The 10,163-nt window shown below is 29.6% G+C and overlaps 1 long non-coding RNA gene across 1 annotated transcript in view; it reads left to right on the top strand.

Annotated features, from left to right (window-relative positions):
* Positions 1–10,163, top strand: part of LOC138934251 (uncharacterized) — a 35,916-nt gene that overhangs the window by 12,022 nt on the left and 13,731 nt on the right. The gene's annotated exons all lie outside the window — the stretch shown is intronic.

Genomic DNA, 10,163 nt, shown 5'->3' with positions numbered 1-10,163 from the left:
AGACCGTCTTAAGTAATGTCTTAAGATGCTAATACGGCTCTGTGATTGGTTCAGGACATCTTAAGATTGGGCTTAAGACAGTCTTAAATATAAGAACTGACTATGAATACCGGCCTGTAAACGTGTTTTGTATGCCTCTCGCATGAAGAATATTTCGGGTGATAAAATAGAAATCTATTGCAATTTATTATTGTGCAGAAGTTACATTATGAAAAATAAATAAGTAATTATAGGACATATGTTTTAATATGTTTATGGACCAAACAAGGGAATTAATTCTAATTAATTAAAAACGTGAATTTTATTTAATTACGCAAGAGAAAAACTTGTTCTTCATGTATTTTTACGCATCAGGAATCTTTCGAAAATTTTTGAACAGACTAATTTTAATATCTAATCATATTTCTCTCTCTCTCTCTCTCTCTCTCTCTCTCTTTCTCTCGTTTGTTCAATTATTATCTCAAAGTGTTACGCGTGTTATATATGTTTCGCAGATATTCGTTCTTTTTTTATCGTAGTCAATATATTATGATTTGCCGAATATTATTATATATATCTAGTTGTCGAAAGTTGGACTAGCTAAAATGACATTATATAATATTTGAAGATCGCAGGAGTTTTTTATGTCCCAAGAATCTAAAAATTAATGGATTTGAAGAAGCTTACATAAATACTTTGATGTATTGTATAGTATACATTTCGTGCTACTAATAAATTATTTATAATATTATATATATGAAATATATATATATATATATATATATATATATATAAAAATATATATATATATATATTTAGATTTATATGTGCTTACGTACAATTATAAAATTATTCAATAGTGTCATAATTATAATATACTTCGCAAATTTCGAGTTCTAATGCAAATCACTTTATACTATATTTGTATTTTGTAATGTGCTTAAGTAGAAATTAGATCTCAAAATTACTTTAATTAAATCTTAATCTAATCTTTAATTAAAAAATCTTCGAAATATTTCTGATGCGTAAAAACAACTCATAGAGTTTTTTCTTGTGTAATCAAATAAAAAATTAATGTTTTTAATTAATTAAAATTAATTGGCAATGTGAAGATGGTCGAGTCGAATCGCGCGAGTCTCGCATTAAGCTCTTTATTGTGTCGCTATGCCGTTTCCTCTACCGGCGACTATCATGCAAGTTCGTCGCGTCAAATTCGCCACGAGTTCGAGAGAAGAAAGTGAGTATGTGGACCTGAATGAGCGCGCGATTCCGGCTATTTCGAAAAGAGCGGCACCGCTGGTTCCTACGTAACATTCTTCTTATGCGAGATTGTTACGCAAGCTGCAATGTATACCGATGGTGTATATTGGTTATAGCGGTCAGCGAAAGCGATCTTTTGCCGCGATTCCTTATGATCGCGGGCTGGTTGTGGATTATCTCCACGAAATATATCGATCTTCTCCCGCTCTTTCGACTCAGCATTTCTTAACATCCGGCATATATGGTATACTTCTGCTGTTTCTAATTTTATTTTCCGTAACTCAGCGATCAGTTTGATCTCTCTGAAATTTGGTTTGAGGAACAATACCGTATATTACGTGCATTTAAAATTGAATCGTGTATAGATATACAAGAATGCGACGTGATTATACCACTTTTTTCTTTATCGTTTCTCGCACTTTCATTTTAAGATATTTCGAAGCACCTTGCGAACTTGATGCGCATTCTTCTCGTGACTGATTTGTCTTGTTAAACGTTGATAAATTTGACAGTACGTAGCGATGTTTGTCGAGATCTTGCCTATTACAAATATTAACGTTAATGACATACGCGTAAGTTTCGTTGAATTTTAATTTCGAGTCTGGAGAAGTTGAATCGTGAACGTTACAACGCAAATGATAGGCGCACCTTGTACTGTCAATATTTTCGACGATATCGTGAGCAATTTTTCAACGATTCCAAGAAACAGCAGTGCAAACAGCAAGAGTATATCATAGACGAATATACATGTATCTTTTTTTCAATATTAATCTCTCTATAAAAGAGCTTAAAGAGAAGCTCTAAAAAATAAATAAGGTCGTAGACATGTAGTACAAAAAAAAAAAAAAATTATATATATAAATCGAAATTAAATCTGCGATATATAAATAATTCTCCCTCGTTTTCCGCGTAATTACATTATAAGGGCACTATATTTCAGTACAAATCTCCAATTTTGTTTATTGCTTGCATAAAATTTTATAATACTAGAACAACACAGGCGCGCGCTACGCGCGCTCTTTTATTTGTGGACATTTTCCAATTTTTTTAACTTTTCTTTCTTAACTTTAACTTTCTCTTTCACAAATTGTCAAACTGTCAAAATTTGCATGATTTGACAGTTGCAAATAACACGAATGAAGCAAGTTGCAGTGCACAAGCGAGACAGCGAATCAGCATCGCGGAAAAGAGGCCTCAACGCTTCGCGCGCGCCATTAATTTTTTTTCATTAAACATTTTTAATGATATATACATAAAATAACTGTCAAAATATGCAATGACAGCCGCTCACGAAGTTAGCGCAATAACAGAAAAAATCAGCATCGCGGAAAAAAGGTAACGATACACTTTGAGACTTTCGAGTATCGACATAACATGCCTTTTTTAGCTAGGGATTCGTATAATAGTATTTACATAACTAGTAATGAGATGCCTAAATGATCAATGATCTTGACACGTGCTAGACATGAGTGCATATCTTCGAATCGCACTTGTACTATTCGAATGACAATCCATATGATAAATTTACCATTTATTGCATTTTTTCGAAGACTTGAAGTGTTTCAGAATCTAATGTTTGGAATTTTTTTGTTAAACACACGCTATTTATCTACCGTATAATAGTAGAGAAGGATAAAAAATTATTAATTAAATTAATTAAATTAAAAAATCATATAATATAAATAAATATTAAAAATTATTAATAAAATTAATTAATAATTTTTAATATTTATTTATATTATATGATTTTTTTTATATTGAACAAGAAGTGTACAATCTCTCGAAAGAGTTATCATATTTTGGCAAATGCTACTTCTCGTAAATTTTTAAATGAGTAAAAATATATTTTGGCATTTTAAAAATATATTTTACATTCTTTAATGCGAAATATATATTGTATCGATTATTTACAGATATTGATAATTATAATTTTTAAATTAGGGTCATATAAATCGGTCGATTAAATAGTTTGATCATTGGCTTGAAATATACGATTTGTCCGTGCTTTATATTATTGTACGTAACTGGAACAGGTAGGCCACGCCATTATTCGAATCTATTTTTGAATCCTGGTTTAATCTTCAATCACAATTTCAGAAAATAGCGGAATGCGCAATCATGTCAGCGCAATGTAACGTATGCGTGCACTTTATACCTCTCGGTTGGACATGACATTGCTTGATGCATTCGCTCTTCACGCAACAACACTAATTTTTTTTTAAACACTTTTCTATTCGCTGTCTAATTCGTCCAACATGTTAATTTTCCTCGGAAAACACAATCTCCGAGCCTTTTCTCGGTTTTTACTGTTATTAATGTGCAAATAATCAAGTATAAATTGAAAACAATATTGAGAGAAGCACGATATAGAAGAAGTGTAAAAAATTAGGATATTACCTGTAAATTAAATGCATATTTATATTTTGTCTTTTTACAACATTATTACGACAATATTCACGTGAAAAAATTTCTTATAAATTATATATTATAAAACGCAAAAAAGTAATGTTTAGCAATTTTTACAAATATATAGAAATAAAATCTTACGTAGAAATAAACTGTATAAAATAGTGCTGATGTTGTTTGAAGTTTTTTTATATAAAACTTTTATAGAATTGTAATTTATCAATATATGTTATGACGAGAAACACTGTTTTGAAGACTTCGGAATATTAATATTCGTATATCGAATTAAAAGAGCGCGCAATTTTTACAAACAGTTATTTTTAAAGAGATATTTAAGTTTAAGAGAAAATATCTCTTATTTTAAGATTATCTTTGTATCATTTATATTATTGTTAACATTAATATAACGCTTGCAAATGTCGTTTATTTAACAAAATAATGAAAAATATACAAGTATGCGGATTTCAAGAAATCTCGAATATTTATTTGTATGTTTTTTACATGAAACGAATATAAATTGCTAAATCTTTTTATCTTATGAATTATTAAACAAGATTACAATGCAATATTACGAATTAAAAAGTATAATTTTGTTGGAAATCTATACTCATTGTATGTACAGGGTGTTTATTTGATCTTAACAGGCAAATATCTCAAAACCTGTAAGTTTTAGAATGAAATTTTTTAGATAAAAGTTGTTTGGTTCTGAGAGGGAAAGGAAATAGGAATATTAGTTAGACCTTGGATGGCATTGCTAAGGTCATATCAAGGTTATATTGAATTTTTTAAATTGAAATCTCTATTTTTTACTGCGTATTCGGTAAATATGCATAAAAGGTTACACCTCATCGATTTTATCGCTACTTAAATATGTTGTAGGGAAGGTTCTTCTGAGTAATTCCCCGCAAGAAAAAAGTGGGGGAAAACATTCGTCTAGAAGATATAATAAATTGAAATTTCACAATTTTAATGCTTTCTTTGAAGTATTATAAAATAAAATTAGGAGCACACAGTGATATCTGTGTACATTTTATTTCTTGCAGAGGACGTAGGAAATATTTTTGTTTACATTTACGAGATAGGTAGAGGGTCATAGATGGCTTATATAACGTAATCGAAATCAAATTTTAGTTTTAAATATTTAAATCATAAATAGGTTTGTGGGTTAGGTTATATCTTCCGGAAGTGGAGCCCCCCCCCGTAGCGGGGACGGAACCCACTGCGTCCACGCGTATATTTTCCCATCCATGCAACAATTGTGGGGTGGACCACGCTTCGCGTTGTAAAATATTGTATATGCGTGGACGCAGTGGGTTCCGCCCCCCTTACGGGGGGGCTCCACTTCCAGAGGAAATCCATTTTCAGTTTTAAAAGTAAAATTGACGACATGACTCAAAAATTCAGTATTGTAGTCGCATATTGAAAACTGTTAACGAATTGCGAGAAATAGGTGAAACCGATTATTGACAAAATGATTATGTACTTATCCCGTAAACAAATACTTTTTCCATATCTACCCTACTCCAGAGAGAAACGTGAAATCGAATAGATGTATAGTCGACGTCTATTCGACACGTCTAATATTCGACACGTCTATAGGTCTCGACTTTCGCATCTAGCTAAACGTCATGGTGGCCTCGTTTAGATGTTTAATAAACATCTCATTTTCTGATATTTTTTTGATATCAAAAATAAGGCCAATTACAGTGTTAATATATAATAACATATTAATGTGTAATATATATAGATAAATCTAAATAATTGAATTCATGAAATTAAAGATTTTATTTATACGGAAGTTAACTTCTAACTTTATCTTAAGTAGACGATAATAAATGACTTTCATTTATTCGGATACTTTATGTCCGATCGGGCATTATCAGTAAGTCAATCACTAGCGATTCTTTTGTAAAAGTATAATGTTCATTAAGGACTAATTAATACCGGTTATTATATATACGCTCAACAGGTGGCAAAACAGAACAGACATACGCTATCTTTTTCTCTCATCAGATATAGCTATAAACATCGTCAATCTCCAGACTCATATGATATATTGATAAAAACTTGACCCTCTGACAATATGAAGTAAATACTAATGTATGACCATAAATAAGTTTATTATGATATTACATGCATAATGTATTAACATTTAGAGGTTTATTAGGTGTCTATTAGATGTCGAGAAGTGATTTACAGCACAAAATGCATAAACAACTGCACTGCTATTGTGTGAATATTAAGTTTTAATAGTGTCTAAAAAATTCAATGACACAAATTGACATGGCATATCTAATTCATATATTTCTAGATGTTGTTTTAGACTAGATGGCTCCGATATCTAATAGACGTATATCCGATCTTGCGTTTCTCCCTGGGACAACAAATACAACGTACACGAACTTCACTTTTTCTAATATTACTTTATAATACGAGAAAAAGCATTAAAACTGTGAAACTTCAATTTGTCATATCTTCTAGACGAAGGCTTCTCCCACTTTTTTCTTGCGGCGAATTACTCAGAAAAACCTCCTCTACAATCTAAGCGGCGATAAAATCGGTGAAGTGTAATCTTTTATGCATATTTACCGCATTTTCTTATAGCCCTTGTCGAGACCTTTTCAAAACTCTATAATAAAGTATGTTTTCATTAAGTACTTTTTGAGTTATTTTAGATTTATAATATTGTTACGATACGCTTACAACATTATGCGCAATATACATAGACAACTCCTCGGTAGATCAGTTCTGCAAAATTATTACGTAAATGCACGTGTCGTATCATAAATATGCAATATGTAATGTAGTTAATAATCTCTGGAAAATTCCCGCTGCTTTTTTATTTATACAGAGTGGACTATTTTCATCAATCCGCGAAACATCTCGAAAACTGAGCCCGATAGACAAAAATGTTTCAGACAAAAGTTACATGGTTTCGAAGGGGTCACGTAATGAAAATATGGACTTGACCTTGAGTGACCTTTTCAAGGTGAAGTCAATGTGATCGATATTTTCTTAAACGGAACCCACCATTTTTATTGCATATTCATATAGCCCTTATCGAGACCTTTTCAAAACTCTATAATAAAGTATGTTTTTATTAAGTACTTTTTGAATTATTTTAGACTTATAATAGTGTTACGATACGCTTACAACATTATGCGCAATATACATAGACAACTCCTCGGTAGATCAGTTCTGCAAAATTATTACGTAAATGCACGTGTCGTATCATAAATATGCAATATGTAATGTAGTTAATAATCTCTGGAAAATTCCCGCTGCTTTTTTATTTATACAGAGTGGACTATTTTCATCAATCCGCGAAACATCTCGAAAACTGAGCCCGATAGACAAAAATGTTTCAGACAAAAGTTACATGGTTTCGAAGGGGTCACGTAATGAAAATATGGACTTGACCTTGAGTGACCTTTTCAAGGTGAAGTCAATGTGATCGATATTTTCTTAAACGGAACCCACCATTTTTATTGCCCTTGTCGAGATCTTTTCAAAATTCTATAATAAAGCATGTTTTCATTGAGTAGTTTTCGAATTATTTTATATCTTAATTTGACAAATTTTGGTATAAAAGATAAAATATCTCATAAAATATTTTGTTTTCGATCATCTTACCGTAATACTTATATATATAGAATAATGAGACAAATCAATTAGTGTAAAGAAAAACAAATAATTGTTTAAAAAAATATATTGTAAATAATTACATACTTTTCCTTAAAAACAATTTTTTTTTATACTGAATAATATGTTTTTGACCACACGGACGACATATCTGCGTGACCCTGGTATTGTTCCACAGCAAGTCTATTATCATTAACATGTAGTAATTAGTTTCCAATTAATACAACAATTGCGTTTTTTCCAATAATTCTCAGTTTCCATTGCGCTAACTTTATTTAATTGCGAATAATATGACATAGTTCTGATCTTTTTTTTTTTTTAAAGAATTTAAATATTAAGAAGAAGACCCCAAAAAAAAGATGTCGAAACGTCCATTCAATGTAAATTGATGAGTATTTTATTGTAATAAATCACAAATATTGTATGCGCATTGTGCGGCATTGATATGTGGTTGCTAGGATGTAAGAATCCTCCAAACTGTTGTCATTTGTAGAGCACTCCTCCCAAAACTTTGTCGTACGTCTATTTTTGGGTTGTCTCTTCTCGCTGCGCACTTATACTCGCGCAAATTGATGGATTTTTTAAAATTAATTTCTAAATAATTATTACAAAAATCGCAAAATGGTAAAAGACTTTCCTGCTCGGTTTAACCCGCTCTATCTGCACATTACGGGTGGGATGATTATTATCAGACACCCTGTATAAGACATTGAATTCAATCTCTACGAACTATCAAAATATATCGATCTCCACGATCCACAGCTAAAAATATTCAAAATTTTTAACTGTTTGTTTGTTTTGTTATTTTAATATCGCAGAAATGTGCTAAAAATATTTTTATTTAGAAAGAAAAAACTAAAAGTATTTTTTCTTTATTGAAACTGATTTTTTCAAGTTAGAAATATGATCATATGTTTTCTGCTGTTTTAATAGTGGAACTTACCTGAAAAAAATTAATTTTTTTTTAAGAATTTTGGAAATAATAGAATTATTACAATACATATTACATAATATTATTAGAATACAATTTGTTATACGATACGTACGTAGAATTTAATAAATGATATAAATTTAATTTTTAAATTTATAAGCATTTATTTTATACATTCCAGTCAGTCAGTAGATGAAAACGTTCAAGTAAAAAAATTTAATCGTTAAGAAGATTGATATTTGATAAGTATACAATCCGTTCAATTTGAAATTTAAATTATATTCCAACGTAATGCTATTCATATAATTTTACATAATCATAACAGGATGACTTAATCATATCATTTCATTACAATCGCATAATGAAACCGCGCGTTTTTTTTCGAGCCACGCGCATAATATCGATTTATTGTATATCGAAACATGGAAAAAAAGTCGATTTACAGATTGAGATGCATCACGCATATGAGTTGTTTATGCGTGCGAAACGCGATCGGTTATATGCAAGTTCAGTACTATTCGATGACTATTTTACATCTCGGCAGACTTTCACGTTCGTGTACTTTCACTATTGCAAATTAGCACTGGGTCTTTCCTCCATTCTCAAGAGAGGCGCGCGCGATTAGTTCGTTTGGGCTAAACGAATTTTGGTGCAGGATAAATTTCCGCTCGTCTACAATGACGTTTCAGAATCTAATATTTTTTACTATTTCAATTTCTTACCTTTTATCACTTTATCACTTTTACCATTTACCATTCTAAATTGGACTCCCATATGTAAAATCTTCTTTGAATTTTTTTTGCACGACTAAAAGATCATATGGAATTGACTCATATAATACATACACACAATTTCTTTTACATTTATTCATAATAAATTGCAATAACTCTAACAAAATTTTTTCTAATTAATTACATATCTATTACATTGTTGCTATTACATTGCATTTATTTATCAAGAGTAATAATTATTATTGAATAATTATATTCTTATTTAATTTATTAATTTACTATTTATATTAAGGATTTTCTTTACACATTAAAGGGATAATAATTATTACTGAATTGGGTTAATTGGGAAATTAGAATTGGGTTTATTATATTTAATTAAATTAATTAATTTCGTTAATAAAATTTTTTTACGCGTTTTATTTAAATTACAACTAGGTTTTTTTTTAAATTTCAAGTAATAAATACAGTAAAAATTAAATATTATACTATAAAGGTAGTATCAGAGTTTAATATCTATTTATTAAAAATAGTTGCTGTTTTGCACTCTAAAATATATCTCTGATTATTGATTAAAAAAATCTGCTATTTCTGTCTTTATGATATAGTTTTTGCATAAATATTAAAGTTAAAATAATGACTACGTTTCTTTTAATCTTTAGTTCTGTAATATCTCTCAATCGTATCGACTCGACCTACAGATGATTGGAAGGGAATCTATGCAGAAATATCAACAGTAGTATTTGATTTCTAAGTAAAATGTTAGCTGAATACTTCTTGCATTAAATGTACAAGGTGCATGTAAGATACGCGCTATTTTTCACATATATTACAATTAATTTTGATCCTTGGCTTTTGATCTATTGTATTAAATATTTAATTTTGAAAATATTATAAAAAAATATTATAATAGGATTTGTGCAGATAAAAATAATAAAACATTTTTGGTAACAAATCGTACAGTTTAATTGCTTTAAAGTATTAATAAATATATTTATTATAAATATGTATTCTCTCTTTCTATTTATTTCTTTCTTATTTATAATTAATTATTAATATTAATTATTAATAATTTATAATTAATTAACAAAACTTTTTGCAAATCGAGGTTTTATGTTATATAAGATTTAGCTTTCGAATCTTTTGGAAACGATGACTTATGTCAAAGAGCAAATATAATTTTGCCTAATACTTTGGCATATACAAAAAAATGTTAC

Source organism: Polyergus mexicanus, unplaced genomic scaffold (genome assembly GCF_030449975.1).
Source record: "Polyergus mexicanus isolate NDT 795.1 unplaced genomic scaffold, iyPolMexi1.0 SCAF_6, whole genome shotgun sequence".
Taxonomy (NCBI): domain Eukaryota; kingdom Metazoa; phylum Arthropoda; class Insecta; order Hymenoptera; family Formicidae; genus Polyergus; species Polyergus mexicanus.
The sequence above is the reverse complement of the archived record's forward strand: the minus strand, read 5'-3'. Positions and strand labels throughout refer to the sequence as shown.